General features: G+C 39.9%; 1 protein-coding gene across 3 annotated transcripts in view; it reads right to left on the bottom strand.

Moving 5' to 3' along the window:
- The window catches only part of CDH11 (cadherin 11), a 154480-nt gene that overhangs the window by 126433 nt on the left and 13173 nt on the right, over positions 1–14874 (bottom strand). Inside the window, exon 1 of one of the 3 annotated variants that reach the window (XM_058279903.1) lies at positions 53–313. The exons of the other annotated variants lie outside the window; for them this stretch is intronic. The gene's annotated coding sequence lies outside the window, so the exon portion shown is untranslated. Of the gene's footprint in view, positions 1–52; positions 314–14874 lie in introns of those variants that run through there. 3 annotated transcript variants of the gene reach the window in all.

The raw sequence follows: 14874 nt of genomic DNA, 5'->3' as shown, positions 1-14874 counted from the left end.
AATTTTAACTGTTTAGGTATCAAAGATAAAGAGGAAGCTCAAATAATGTCACCTCCTCAGAATATTCCTGGGTCGCCTTAGCCAGCAAGATCCTCTTCATCTCTCTTTCCATCACATGATGCTGTCTCTTTCTCGTCTGACAACTGTGCCAATCAAAATCGCCCCATCACGGATGTTCTGCTCCTTGCAATAGAACGTAATGCTCACAGAGGCAGAGTTGGTGCTGTTCACTCATATGTCTCCATCTTCTAAGAGAACTACAAAACCTCAGCTCAACAGAGGTTTTTAGAGGCCACCAATTTTAGCTCCCTTTCTGGAAAAAAAAAAAAAGGAAATAGATTCTCTGAAAGGGAAAGTGACTTGCTCAAGGTTTAACAAAAAAAAAAAAAAAAGGTGGAATCTGCCAGAATTTCTTATTCCAGGCCAGGGTTCTTTCCACAGCTCCCTAGGGATGTCTACCTCTGAGCCTCACTCCTACTGAGCCCAAGAAGACTGGAGGTGCTTTGGACTACACTGATAAGGAACATCTCCCCTTGGCTATACTTGGTACCACCCAACCCCGATCTAATTTTAACACTGCCTTTATACAGTCCTTTGCACATCAACCTTAATAAAGATGAAACAGCTTTTACCATCATCTGTTACTGATGGGGCCTCTGGGACACAAAGGGGCTGCAGGGCATTGCCCCCACCCAGTGGCCAAGCTCAGACCATGTGCCAGATGTCCATTCACCTGGTCCACGCATGTGTCCTGAGTTCTCCCATAACTGAACTCAAATCATGGATTCTGTTCCCATCCACACAGAGACCCATGAACCACAATTCTACAGTGGGATGCTGTGGTTTCTCCTTACCTTGAGAGACCTTTCCCAAGAGAAAAGTTTCTTAACTTTTCCTTATGGGAAAATAAATAAATAAAAAGAGCCTTGTAATAATATAATTTATGTAATGATATGAGGTACTTTGTATTAAATAATAGATTCATGATTTTTCCAGTAATCACAAAAGTAAAATGTTTCCTTATTCTTGGGAGTTCATGGGAGAGTACCAAAGGTGAAAAACCCACTTTTCAGGGCCATGACCCCTGTTTTCTTCCAATTTCTCCCTTCTGGAATGGAAATGTTTATCTTATACCTATCCTTCCATTTTATACTGGAACATATATCTCATTTTCTAGATTTCACAGGTCCACAGACAGAGGAATTTTGCCCCAGGTCAGGCCACACCTAAAAATTACTTTGATGAAACTTTGTACTTAGCATTGTTACCAAAATGATGTATATCTTTTTGGGATATTGTGATGAAATGAATGTATTGTGCATGTGGGAAAAACATATCTTTTTGGGGTCAAAAGCGCAGATAGTGGTGGCTTGGAGCTAGGGACCTCCAGAAAAACATGATCTCAATCTTAATCCATTCCTGTGGATGTAAGCCTTTGTAAATAGTGCTTTTAGGTGAGGTCACTTCATTTAAGGCAGGGCCCACCTGAATCAGGATGGGCCAAATCCCGTTACTGAAGGCCTTATGGGGAAGGCCACAGAAAGAGGAGCCAGAGGGAGCAGCCAGAAGTCGGAAGTCAACAGAATCCAGAGAAGAGAAAGGAGAAGTCAGGAGAGGTGCCATGTATATTGCCATGGGACAGAAGTTCCCAAAGTCAAGGACCAAGGATCACCAGCAGCCAGTCTCAGAATGCCACTGGCTTCTGGGAGAAAACATTGCCCTGATGGTGCCTGATTTTGGACTTCTCCTGGCCTCAGAACCATAAGCCAATAAATTCCCATTGTTTAAGCCAACTCATTGCATGTGATTTGTTCTAACAGCCAGGAAACCTTTGCTGCTATATCTGTTCACTGTCTATGTCTGACCCAAAGAAACTTAGAAGTAATGTGACCCACTCGTAGGCACGAAAAGACCCAGGCCACACAGGTAAATGCCTTTTCTGAGGAACCGGAGGAAAGAGTGACAGAAAGCCGAGGAACTTAGGGCTCACAGGCTCTGGGCCCCATGAACTCTGACTAGTGGTGAAGTTCAGGAACAACGGACAGTGCTGATCCGCCAGTTATATTCCTCTGCTTCTAGCTATTGTCAGCTTGTGTCCTTCTGGGAGGAGGCCACGGAGCCGTGTGTTGAAGGAACATGGCAAGGACGACAGAGGGCGGCCTGGTGCTGGACAGTATTCTCTAACGCGCATGGCCAGTCACGGTCCAGGAATAGCCTTTCCTGAAATGGAATGGTATGCATGGGTTGCTAACTAGAATTAAGGGCCCTGAGAGATACATCTATATACACATGTGTGTATCTACATGTAAGTTACTATGTATTTGTATGTGTGTGTGTGATTGCCAGTTTGTGTAGTTTTATGGTTATTCTTGGGTTATTGTTAAACGCATTATCCTCTTTATAAGGCTCTTTGGGAGAAATTTTACTGACATCTGTGTCAAGAAATGTTTTGTCTCACCTGAGCACTAACACATTTTTATTTTATGCTAATTTATAACCACCAATATATCCCCAGTTGCTCAGGTCACTGGGAAACTTCATGCACTATGCCATAAATTATGCTGTGATTTATAGTGAAGCCCCTTGCTCCATCTTACCTCACTCTTACTTTCCCCTCATCCTAATATCTTTTTAAAAATCTCTTTTTTAAAACAGAAAGTGAATGCAATGCTGGCATTTATGAAGGTCATTTCTATTCCTCTTAAGAACAAGAAAGGCCAGCAATAAAGGGCCAGGTAACCAGGCCTGACTGTCTGAGTTCTTTACGTGGACAACCACTGCAATTCCAATCACCTTTCTCCTGGCTATCTGCCCAGAGCTTTAGCTAAATCCGAAGATACAGCAAATCCTTAGTAAGGCAGATTTGGTCCTACTGTCCATCCAAGGGGCATATATTCAAAGGACAGACTTCTAGCCAATCAATTTTTGCTTTCAGTTATTCAACATTTAATGAAGCCTTTTCATGGTTTTAAGTGTGGGCATCACAGAATGTATTACAAAGGCTGAAGTTGCCACTGTAATTACATCCTCCTGCAGACTATTAGCACTTTAAGGGTAGGGACAATGAGTTTTATCTCTGAATGCCTAGCACCCAGTGCTGTGGCTACTACGTCATAGTCATTTTGTTGAATAAATGGATGCTTTCTAAAATAATGACTGTGTATGGATGTGTGTGTTTGCACACATATACATACATATATATGCATGTTCGTATCTAGATTGCCATAACTCTATGAGGATTTCTCAAGAAAATCTCACCAACACTATGAAACAGTGTAGTATTAGCTTTAGTACATTTAAGTAACAGGTAGCTTCATATAACTGTTAAATAGTAGAGCCAGGGTTTAGGTATAGGTTTGACTAAATCCTAGCTCTCTCCAGATTTCCGTGCTGCCTCTCATAACATCCCAGTGCATTCCAATCCTGAATCCAAGTAAGTGGTTGCATACAAAGAGGTCTACAAGCCTGGAAAGCAGAGGAGATTTGGGTCGCTGTGTATGACCACCCACCCATATCCTCATGAAGCTGAGTGTGCTTTGGATTACTTTAGGCTCACTGTACTTTTTGATAACCCTACCCCACTATTTCAAATAATTTCTGGATTAGGGTAAAACACAGTTCACTACAGGTGATGGTAAGTTTTATGTGTCAGTTTGACTAGGCTACAGTTCCCAGGTATTCAATCAAACACTAATCTACGTCTTACTGCAAAGATATTTTACACATGTGATAAAGGTCTATAATCAGTTTACTTTAATTAAGGAGAGTTACCCTAGATCATCTGGCTGGACCTGATTAAATCAATCAAAAGATTTTAAGAGCAAGACTGAGGCTTCCCTAAGGAAGATGAAATCCCACCTGTGGACAGCAGCTTCAGTTCCTGTCCAAGAGTTCCAGACCGCCCTTTCTGACACCCTGTCCATAGGATTTTGGACCTGCCTAGCCAGTCTCCAAAATTCCACAAACTGACTCTTTGCAATAAATCTCTTAATATTCACAAGGGAAAACCTCAGAAAACTTCAGGTTCCAGGAAATGGAAGAGGCTATCCAATCCTCTAACAGCAATCAAGAACACATTTTAACTCCCTCAGATGATAGCTGTCTTCTTACCTGTATCCAAAGGTCAGATTTTAACTGGTTCAATAACTAGAATGCTGTGCTTTCAGTTCGCAATGTCCTTTGACAAGTTCGTCGCAAAAGGAATCCACAATACTCTATTATTATGTTTTGATAAAGGCATTCTTGCAGAAGACCACATGGATGATATCTTTGTAATGCCTCTTCCCTTTAAATTCTTTATCTGGTTGTCTTACATGAGCATTTCAGTTATTGAGAAAAATATATTTGCAAGCTTTCAAAATATTTTGTGATAGAGAAGAGATAATAGGAAAGATAATATACTGAATGTGAAGAGTAAGACCTCATGGGGTCCTGGGTTCCTATCTGGGCGACCCTGGAATAACTAATTTCTATTAGCCTCAGTTTCTTCAACTGTGAAATAAAGATATGTCTACGTTAGAGCTGATGTTGGCTCAGTGGTTGAGTGCCAGCTTCCCACACATGAGGTCCCAGGTTCAATCCCTGGGCCTGGAAACCTCAAAAAGAAAAAAAAAAAAAAGTGGTATATTTTAAAGTAAATAAAATAAAATAAAATAAAATAAAATAAAATAAAATAAAATAAAATAAAAAAGATATGTCTACGTTATGAATTTCTGTGAATGGTACTTGTTATGGCCCTTTAACAATGGAATTTTCGGAGTGATCCTCTATAAGGCAGCATTTCTCCACCTCAACGCACTGACATTTTGGGCTGTCCTGTGCATTGTAGGATGTTGAGGAGCATCCCTGGGCTCTCCCCACTGGAGATCAGTAAGGCCCACCCCTACCCTGCTCTGTCTAGTTGTGACAAACAGAAATATCTCCAAACTTGCAAAATCACCCCAGATTGATAACTTCTGCTACAAGGAAACAATTATTATTTTTCTTGTTTTATTTTGGTAAAATTTTAAGTGTAATATACATACAAGAAAGCACAGCTCTATGACTTTAATGAAGGGAACACGTGCAATCAGCTCCCATAACAAGGAAGAGACCGGTACTGCCACCCTCCCCAGCCCTTACAGGAAGACGTGACCTCATTTCCTCTCTCCAGCCATTGCTGGGGGCCTGATTTATGGTTAGTAAAATTAAGGCATAACTTTTATACCATAGGAAGAAATTCAGGTTCTGAGTCTGTACACTGGTTTCCTGGGAGACTTAGCCCAGACAGCAAAGCTCTTTTAGAATGATTAGCTAACCAGAAACCATCACAAGAAAGCAGGGGAGCCCTCCAAACCCAGTTAAGAACTGCCTGAATTATCTGGGGGAACATCAGGATGGCACCCCTTGTTTTTTTCTTCCTGCATGAAGACAAATTTGTTCAATTCAAAGGAAAAAAAGAGATCTAAGGTAGATGGAGGGCATGATACTGAGCAAAATAATAGCTGGAGGAACCAATCTCATCAAATGGTGTTTTCAAAGAAGTTGAATAATAAGGAGTTTCGTAATAAACTGCCCTCAGCTATTATCACATCCTTCTCCCTGTTATCTCAATGAGCCCTAGTTAAGTAGTGAAGACTGATGGACATGCCAGGGTTGACATGTCTTCAGACGCTTCTTTAAAATAACCCTGGCAGTTCAGTTAGATGAGATGTTCAAAGCAAAGGAAAAGATCTAAAATACTACTCAGACAGTGGGGAAATGTCAAAGCATCTGGTCATAATGCCACTTCTTCTCTGGGTATGTAAAAGTCGTGCTGTTGGACACTTACACCAATTTCTCCCCACTCATGTATGAGCTACTGGAGAACTGAGGCTTTACCTCATTTTAATTTTTAATGATCCCTGTACCACTCTTTCTTTGGTCTGGAACATAATAAGGGTTTATCTAATACATATTACTTGAAAAAAGAGTATGCATTGGAGAGCACACATCACTAGGAGTACAGTTGCTGATGTCCTATTCTCAGCTCTGCCACTATTACACCATGTGACTTTGGAGCAGTCATTTACATTTCTCTAAGTATCAGCTCCCAAATCTGTAAAAAAACAACAAAGTACATAAATAGATCGTCAAGGTTGCTTTCAGATCTGTGAATCTAAAGCATGTACTGAGCAGAGAACCTGAAATAAGGGAATGCCCTATAACCACCTCTTTTCTCATTGATTCATTCATTCATCCATCCAAAATATCCGTGCACCACAAATTGTGCTCATTGCCAAATTGAAATGGTATGCCGGTCTAGAAATCATGAAATTCATAGCTACTGGTGATAACTAGCACATAGATGCACCATAATGAATTCTATATAGGGGAGTGCCATGAGTCCCATCTCTCAAGGAATGCGAGCAAGACAGAGAAGACCTAGAGGAATTACAAGACATGAAAGGTTTAGAGAAACAAAACATTAATCCATCCATCCATTCATCTATCCATCCATCCAACAACAGTTCTCAGATGTGCTCCATGGGTTTTTCTTTTTCCCAAACTCACTGTCAGCTACAAGTATAAGCACACGACCCAAGGTGAACCCTTCAGAGTACTCATGGGGCACAGGAAATAGCCCCAGAGATGGACTTATGACCCAAGCAAGGCCATCTCAGTTCTTCCTCAGAGATGGCCTGAGGCATTTCTGATTTCTGATTGGGAGGCAAAAAGATGGTTCTTTCATTTGCAGTCTTAAATTGAATGAGAGCTGTTCAGAGACTGCCAGTGGCCACCGTGTCATTGTTCTGGACACACAGAGAACGCCTGTCTGTGGTAATAGAGTAAGAAGGCAATGCCCAGAGAGAAGCAGTGATAAGAAGATGGAGGTGTCTAATTGGGATAGAGATTTAGAAAGACAGAGTTCATAAGATTACTTAAGTTTTGAAACCAGTCTTGCTAGGTGATAAATCACTCTTGAACTTTCCATTTACAAGGCCCCAAACTTCCTCTCTTTACTTAAACTATTGCGAGCTGTGTTTCTGTATTCTTTAACTACTACAGCCTGTGTTGTGCCAAATGCTGAAGAAGGGGTCATATATGACCCGCCAAGTCACTGCCCTCATGAAGCTCACATTCAAGCAAAGAGGAGAGTAAGTGCTAGAGCTGAAGAAGGTCAGGGAGCACTGAGGGGAAAAAGGCAGGAAGGCCCATTAGGAGAATAATGAGAAATCTTAGGAGAGAAATAATGTGGGATGAAATTGAGACCATGGTAGCGGAATTAGAGAAGGGACATTTTGCGACAGGTACCACCCAATGGGTAGGCTTAAACAACAGTATTTATTAGCTCACAGTTTTGGAGGCTAGAAGTCCAAAGTCAAGGCATCAGCAAGGCCATGCTTTATCCCCAAAGCCTGCAGGGTTCTGGTGCCAGCTTGCTGCAATCCTTGGATTCCTTGGCTTGCTTCTCTGCTTGCCGTCACATGGGGGTCACTGGCTCCTTTGTTTGCTCTTCTGGTTCTGCTGACTTCCTGCTTCTTGCTCTCCCTGTGGCTTTCTCTCTATAAGGACTCTAGTATTACATATTAAGGTTCACCTTGATTCAGATGGGCCATACCTACATTGGAGCTTAGGAGATACTATTCACAAATGAGTCCACACCCTGACTCACCTTAACACATTCAAAGATGCAATTTACAAATGGCTTCACACCCACAGGAACATGAATTAAGATGAAGAACATGTCCTTTCTTGGGATACATAATTCAGTCTACCATATGTGCTTCTGCTTGGGCAACTGGGTTGATGGTGTTGACATCAGTGAAATATGGAATACGGGCAAAGAATCACATTTTAGGGTTTGCTAAGTTTGGTTTGAGATGTAATATAAGGATTAGCTAGCTTTAGGGTAGAAAAATGATCCCTTGGATGTTTATGAATCATCTCAAGGAACAAGTGTAATATGAGAAGAGAAGATGCCTAGAAAAAAATTAAAGAAATAAACACTAAGAATCTCCAATATTTAGGGAGAAAGTTTGGAGATAAATAGCTAATCTAGGAAACTGAGAAAAAGTTTCTCTCTCTGAGAAAGAGTGCTATCTCAAGAAAAAGAAAGAGTGAATTTGAAGTAGTTGGAATGAAAAGGCAGAGAGGGGCAGCTCCCTCCAGAATGCCATTTATCAGTGATATCCAGGATGGATGGACATCTGCTATGTTTAATACCCTTTGAGGAAACAGCTCCATGCCCTTCCACTTACAGCTAACACCTCTTATCAAGGGAGCAGTTCAGATTTAATCTAAATGCCTCTTCTTGAGTGTAACATTTAGTTGTTTTTTTGATATGAGAGGTGAAAATCTGGTAACTTTTTCCTTCAGAGCAATCCCTCAATTACGTGGGGGCTGTATTCTTCCAGCATCATTCAAAGCTCTTATCCATTACTCAGAGGAACTATGTTCTACTGCTTTATCCATTCCAACCATTTACTTATGCAAACATGTTCTCCCCAGTCATCGACCTCCCAGAACCCCAAGAGAAGCATAACACTCTCCTACAAAATACAGCATTGCTAAGATAGAGCTTCCCTGGTATAAAGGCGCAGAACACCCATGAGGAGAGACAAGCATTCACGAGCAGGTAACTGTGACCAAGACACCCGGAGCCCTGACCTTAGGTGAGAAGCTAGTCAAGTGATTTTTCCTCTCAGGGGCTCTCCTTCAGCATCAGGGGATTCAACTATCAGGACAACTGTGAAGATTCCACATCCTCATTTATGAAAACGGACAACCATGACGCCGATATCTTGTTTCCCCTTCCTCCCTCCTTTTTCTCTTCCTCCGTTCTTTCCTTTTGTTCTCTTTTATTCCTCCTTTTTCTCATTTATTCCTCTTTCTCCCTTCCTTATTCACTTTCTTTCCTCCATACTCATCACTTTGATGGCTCCCAATAATGATCATCACTGTCATCACACTTATCTTCTTCCTCATCTTCCTCAGCTGAGATGGGCACAAATGGTGCCTAGCATCCTCAAATGTCTGAAACTGTGCTAGTCAAAACAGCAAGTACACTGGTTCTGGGATGTGTGAAGCCTAGAACTAGGAAGTATGGGTGGATATTACAGAAAGACAGATTTTGGCAGACAGGCAATTCAGGGAACAGAACATCCAGGGATAGAGAAGAGTGCTTTGGAGGATAACGAGCAACCCCTCCAGAAGATGCTGTACCAAAGGCTGCATGACCATTCGCCAAAGTAATGTTGCAGGATTTCTAATATTTTGAAAAAAGGTATGAATTCCCCATGTAGACCCCCACTGAAAACTGGCATACCCCAAAGCTACCCAAAGAATCCCACCATTAACAGCAAATAATTGAGATGTTTTCCTATTTTGTAAAGCAGTTCAAACGAATGATAAGTTTCTGTTTACTTGTTGGTTTGTTTTTTACTTTTAAATTCTTTCTTCCATGCTTTTGTCTAAAACAATCCAACCCTGCTATTAAGAGTTGCTAGCATGAAACAAAAAGAATAATAATGTAAAGGGGAAAAAAAGAATAATAATGTAAAGGGGAAAAAACCCACAATGTATCTGTTACACAAGTTTCAGAGCAGGGCTTGCTTACCTTTGCAAACTCATTTCATGGTATCTTGATAACCTTTCCAGTCCTCTGTTTCTCAAATGGAAATTGTTTTCCTACCTCAGGGCCTCTGCACTTGCTATTCTTTCTGCCAAAAACTCCTTTCCACCATTTCAAAAGCCAGATTCCTCTCAACATCCCAGACTCAGTTCATATATCATTTCTCAGGTAGGCCTTTTCTGACCTCCCAATCTAAAGCAGTCCTTCACCAATGTCATGGTAATTTCTGAACATACCATATTAGCTTTACTGATGCTATACTGTACTGATACTACTACTACTATTGAAAGTTATTTTGTTCACTTATTTGATTTTTTATTGTCCATCCTTCAAAATATAATATGAAATGCATAAAAGAAGAAACTATGTATATCTACCTTGTTATCCTTGTTTATCCCTATGTCCACCAAACTAACTGATTTTCAATATACCATGGATGTGGGATGGATGGATGGATGGAGGATGGATGGGCAGATGAATGACACATTTTTAGCCTGATGTCTTGTTTTGTTTCAGGTGCTTGCACTCACAGTTATGATAATATACTGTATTCGCACAACATAGACATGGGTTCCTAACAGCAAAATTGTTCTCAGGTTGCATAATGAAATAAAAGTATCAGTATCTATTTTTGTTCTGCACAGCCAATGCAGGTTCTCACCTCCAAAATGTGCCAGAGGACCACAGCTAACATGAACTCTAAGGAAACTTCTGACATAAAAACAAGGACATTAAGTTTGAATGAAAACAACACTGAAGAGCTAAGTTTTTATCTATTTTGAAATTTCGCTCCTTCGCTGTTGATATTTCCATGTATCTATGAACTCACAGTCCCATCCTAACTTGTTCTAATGGATAAAAGAAGAACAGAGCATATGGGAAGAGTTCTAAGTGGGATCATGACTCTTGAGCCTCTTCGTATACCCATTCTCCTACGTATTCATATTCCTCTCTCAGGAAATCTTATGAGGTGGACTGTTACTTTGGAGAACCCCAGTAAAACACACCTCCATACATATCCCTGGATAAGTCCCTCCATACATTGACTCTAGGCTTGGCCAAGTCATAGCCTTTGGAAATGGGACATTGGCATGGTGCAAACAGAACTATCCAAGTGCTTGCATCTTGGGGCTTATCCTTTTGGAAATCAAACACCATGCTACAAAAAGTCAAACCTAGTCCCATGTGGAGGAAGACTTGAGATTCCAGTTCTGCCTCCACCTGTTCAGCTGTCATGTAGAACCAGCTTGCCAACCTTGATTGAACTATTTTGGAAATGGATCTTCTAGTCCCAATCAAATTGTCCAAGCCAATACCACATGGATCGAGATGAGCTGTCTCCACCAAGCTCTACCTTAATTGCAGAACGATAAGCAAATAAATGGTTCCTGCTATTTTACATCATTAAGTTTGGGGTACATTGTTACGCACAATAGATAACCAAAACACCTTGCCAAACAGTACTTAGTTTCAGCACTTCTGCTTTATATCTATATTTTTAATTATTCAGTAGGGAAATAATTGTGTTTCCATAAACTTAAGTGTGTGGGACTATGTCCTGTTTTACATCAAACACTTTTTCTATCAAATTCCTCTATTTAGTATAAGGATCTATACACAATAGGTACCCAGTATTTCCTAAATGGATTATATCATCTCCTACGGAGATGTAAAATATTGAAGAACAAATGTTTTATTTGACAATAATATAGGAATGATTGTTTGGTAATATATATTTGCATACTTTACAATTATTTATCAGTTTATTTATTTGTAGTTCTTAGTATATAGACATGATAAAATTTCCATGAAGCTCTCAAGATAGCACAGAAGGCAGAGAGATAGAAAAGAGAGAGTGAGAAAGAGAGGGAGCTATGCAAGAAGGACATTTTTTCCTTTCCATGTCCCCCTTGCTGTTTTAAATATGCAAAGCAATGGAAGAATTTACATTCAGGACAGAGAAGCTCCTCATTTTAAGGTCAGGTCACAAACACAAAACTTGTGTCAATGTTACTTCACCACACCTCTGAAAACTGTGGTTATCCCTGAATATATATGTTCATTTCTTTCGAAAGTAAATAATGAAACTTTCATAAGCAATGGAAAGCTAGTCCTTGTCCAATCTAGGTGAGGGTTTAGTGTGGAAGAGAAGAACAAGAGCTAGTTAAAATAAAGGGAACGAACATGAACAAATGGGCTTGGAGCCATTGAGCATGGACTAGAAGTCTGTCATTGGTACTCACTGGCTGTATGACCCAGGGCAAGACGTGTAAACTCACTGAGCCTATACTCCGTCTCTGCACAACAGGAATAACGTTACATTTCTAACTCCCATTGAGCTTATAACCACTGTGCTATACTCAGAGCAGAGGTCCACTGTTGTGGGAATAGAAGGTAACAATGAAGTTAAAGCACATACCAACATCTTCAAGCAAGATACTTTCTATTATTGTTGTTGGAAAGGTCAACAGAGCATTGAAAAGATATAAGACTTAAATCATTCTGTGCTCCATTAGCTCAAAAGAAAGACCCAAAAAGATGAGGAAAGACCTAAGTTGACTTCGGAAACTCTGATATACTTGTAGAATCCTGTAGCCTGTAAGAATTCTTCAGTGTTTGGGAAAATTTTATTCAAAAGTTAAGCTATGATATATGACTCTTAAAGAATTCTGGCCTCAGAGATAACTAATAGGTTTTAAATAGGGTTAAACTTTTATTAATCATAATAAACGAATGTCTCAGATCTTCACAGGTCTTTCTCAAACTATGTTAGATTTCAGGCTCACCTCTCTGGCATCAGCATCAAGACACAATGTCTTTATTTAAGGTAAACTTAAATTTCATAAAGATGAAAATATTTATATGATGGAACATTTTCTTTTTTTTTTTTTTTAATTAAAGGGATCTGGAGGGTCGTGGGAATGAGGGAGATGCTGAGCCAAGTTTAGACAGAGACTGGGGAATGTTCCTAGCTGGGGCAAACCTGATGCCAGGAATGATTCCAAAGAGTTTCCAGGAGGTATGATTGGGACCAGCACCCCAGAATATCTCCATCTACACACTCTCAAAATAGAAGGTCACATCACGGACCAACATTCACATCTCTATAACTATCCAACCTGGCACTCCTGCAATAGACATGTTTATTTGCAACAAACCTATTTTTGTACAATTTGATATGAAAATTAAAGTTAGATTAGCACAATTTCCTGTATTTTAGAGCATGTGAATTGTATCTTCGATGCAGCCTTTAGGAAACCCAATTGAGACTTTAAAAGCGGCAGGACAATTTTGGGCAAAGTTTATGTTTCCAAAATAGCTCAGCTTTGCATCCAAATGAGCCCTGCATGGGAAGACATGCTCAGTGGGCCAAGCTGATAAAATCATGTCACTTTCTTAGAAGGAAACACTTTTCAGAAAAATGTTAATCAAATCATTTCCCATGCAAATGTAAAAATAGGGGAAACAATACAGGAGATAGTATCAATATATTCAACATTAAGCAAAGACAGGCAATCCTTGAAGAGCAATGCTATTTCCATGAATTCAATCAATTCACATTCTTACCCATAAAACTTTTCTTCCTTGTTTTGTTTTTTATAACAGCTAATTTAAATGAGATGGTGGACACATTATGGAGACTCTTTGCCAGAACTAAGTTCTGAATCTCCAAAAGCCTACTACCAATTTGGTTCTTATTGAAATATATAAAATATATATAATATAAAAATATTATATCCCAGTAGCTATATTAGGAAGAGAATAATACATCTATTTTCTGGCTCAAGCAGGGTGTTCCTGAAGTTCTTCTTGATCTTTCTCAACAGAGCTTTAGCTGTTCTTCCATATTCCTCTGGTGGGAAGGCCATTTTCCATTCCGAGCCTCTCATTCTACAAAAGAGGAAATATGAGTGCAAAGAAGAGAAGTGACATCCCTCTGGTTACATAGTAAGTTGGTTAGAAGCAGAAGGGATGGGTGAAAGCAGGTAAAAAGGCATATATGGACACAAATGCTCCATGAATACTAGAGCAGGAAAAGAAATACAAAGCACAGACAAGATACTGCTAAAAGAAAACATCTTGCTGGCTTTTGTATCTTTGAACAAACTTTGCAAAGATGGAGTTTGGAATTAAACTGGTTTTAAATGATTTTTAATTTAATTTTAGAGTGGAATGTCAATTTTATGACTCTTAGTCTCCTCCTAGAGCTTAGACCAGATTATTTCTTTATCTTTCAGAAACCTGAGTCCTTAATCAAATGGATTATTACAGCTGCAATGTGACTCTCTTCTTCCACCAATTACATGTACCCTGCAAGTTCTTGGTGCTGCTCAACCAAAAATGGATAGTGTCTCTTGATGGACCAAGACTGGGTTTATGTATCTCCTATCAACAAGCCCTACATCACATTGTTAACTAGATACAAAATAAATATGCTGATATGACACTCTTGATGGTGCCTTGCCTTCATCTATGCTTGAGCTGGACAGAGGCCAAAACTTCAAGTGAGAACACGGGTCTCAGAAATACAACTTCCTTTCTGCCTAACACATATTTTTAAATATTTAAGTTGTATGAGCACATCACAGCACATGTCATCTTTAAAATCATCTTGGGAGAAAGCCAAGAATGCATCAATCTTGAATGCATTAGAAGAGTCACAGAAAAAACTTTCTGGGTCTTTCAGGTCTTGAGTTCAAATCCTCTGTATCTGTATGAACTCAGGCTCCTATTTATGGGGTTGGGAAGATGGAATGAGGTAACCTAATATGGAAGGCACAGTCCTGCCCACTTAACAGACATTTCCCATGTGTTCATTCCCATTCCTCAACAATCAGTAGCAAAATCTCTTAAATCTGTCTCTCTAAAACACAGTGGTGAAGAACTGGGGATCTCTGTGTTCAAATCCTCACTTGACCACTTATTAGCTTTAAAATGCTGGGGAAAGTGTTTAACTTCTCTGAGCCTCAGTTTCCACAGTTTATGAATGGGATAGTTATTGTTTCTACCTCATTGAGGATGTTGTGAGGCAGAATCTAAATGATTCATGGAAAATGCTGAGCAAAGTGTGTGCACTCGGTGAGTGTTCTGTCCATATCAGCTCTCATAACTGCCACCACCCCAGGCTCCCACATCATCACAGTCATAAAACTCTCTGCTGGCTTCCCTGTTTAGAGCTTCTGCCCCTTCCTATCTGTTCTTCCAAATAATCACCCAGAAAGCTTTTAATAAAATTTTGAACACATCACTCCCCTGCTCCAAATTTATATAGGTGCCCGAGA

This window comes from Dasypus novemcinctus, chromosome 18 (genome assembly GCF_030445035.2).
Source record: "Dasypus novemcinctus isolate mDasNov1 chromosome 18, mDasNov1.1.hap2, whole genome shotgun sequence".
NCBI classification, from domain to species: Eukaryota; Metazoa; Chordata; class Mammalia; order Cingulata; family Dasypodidae; genus Dasypus; species Dasypus novemcinctus.
This window is presented reverse-complemented; position numbering and strand designations above follow the sequence as displayed.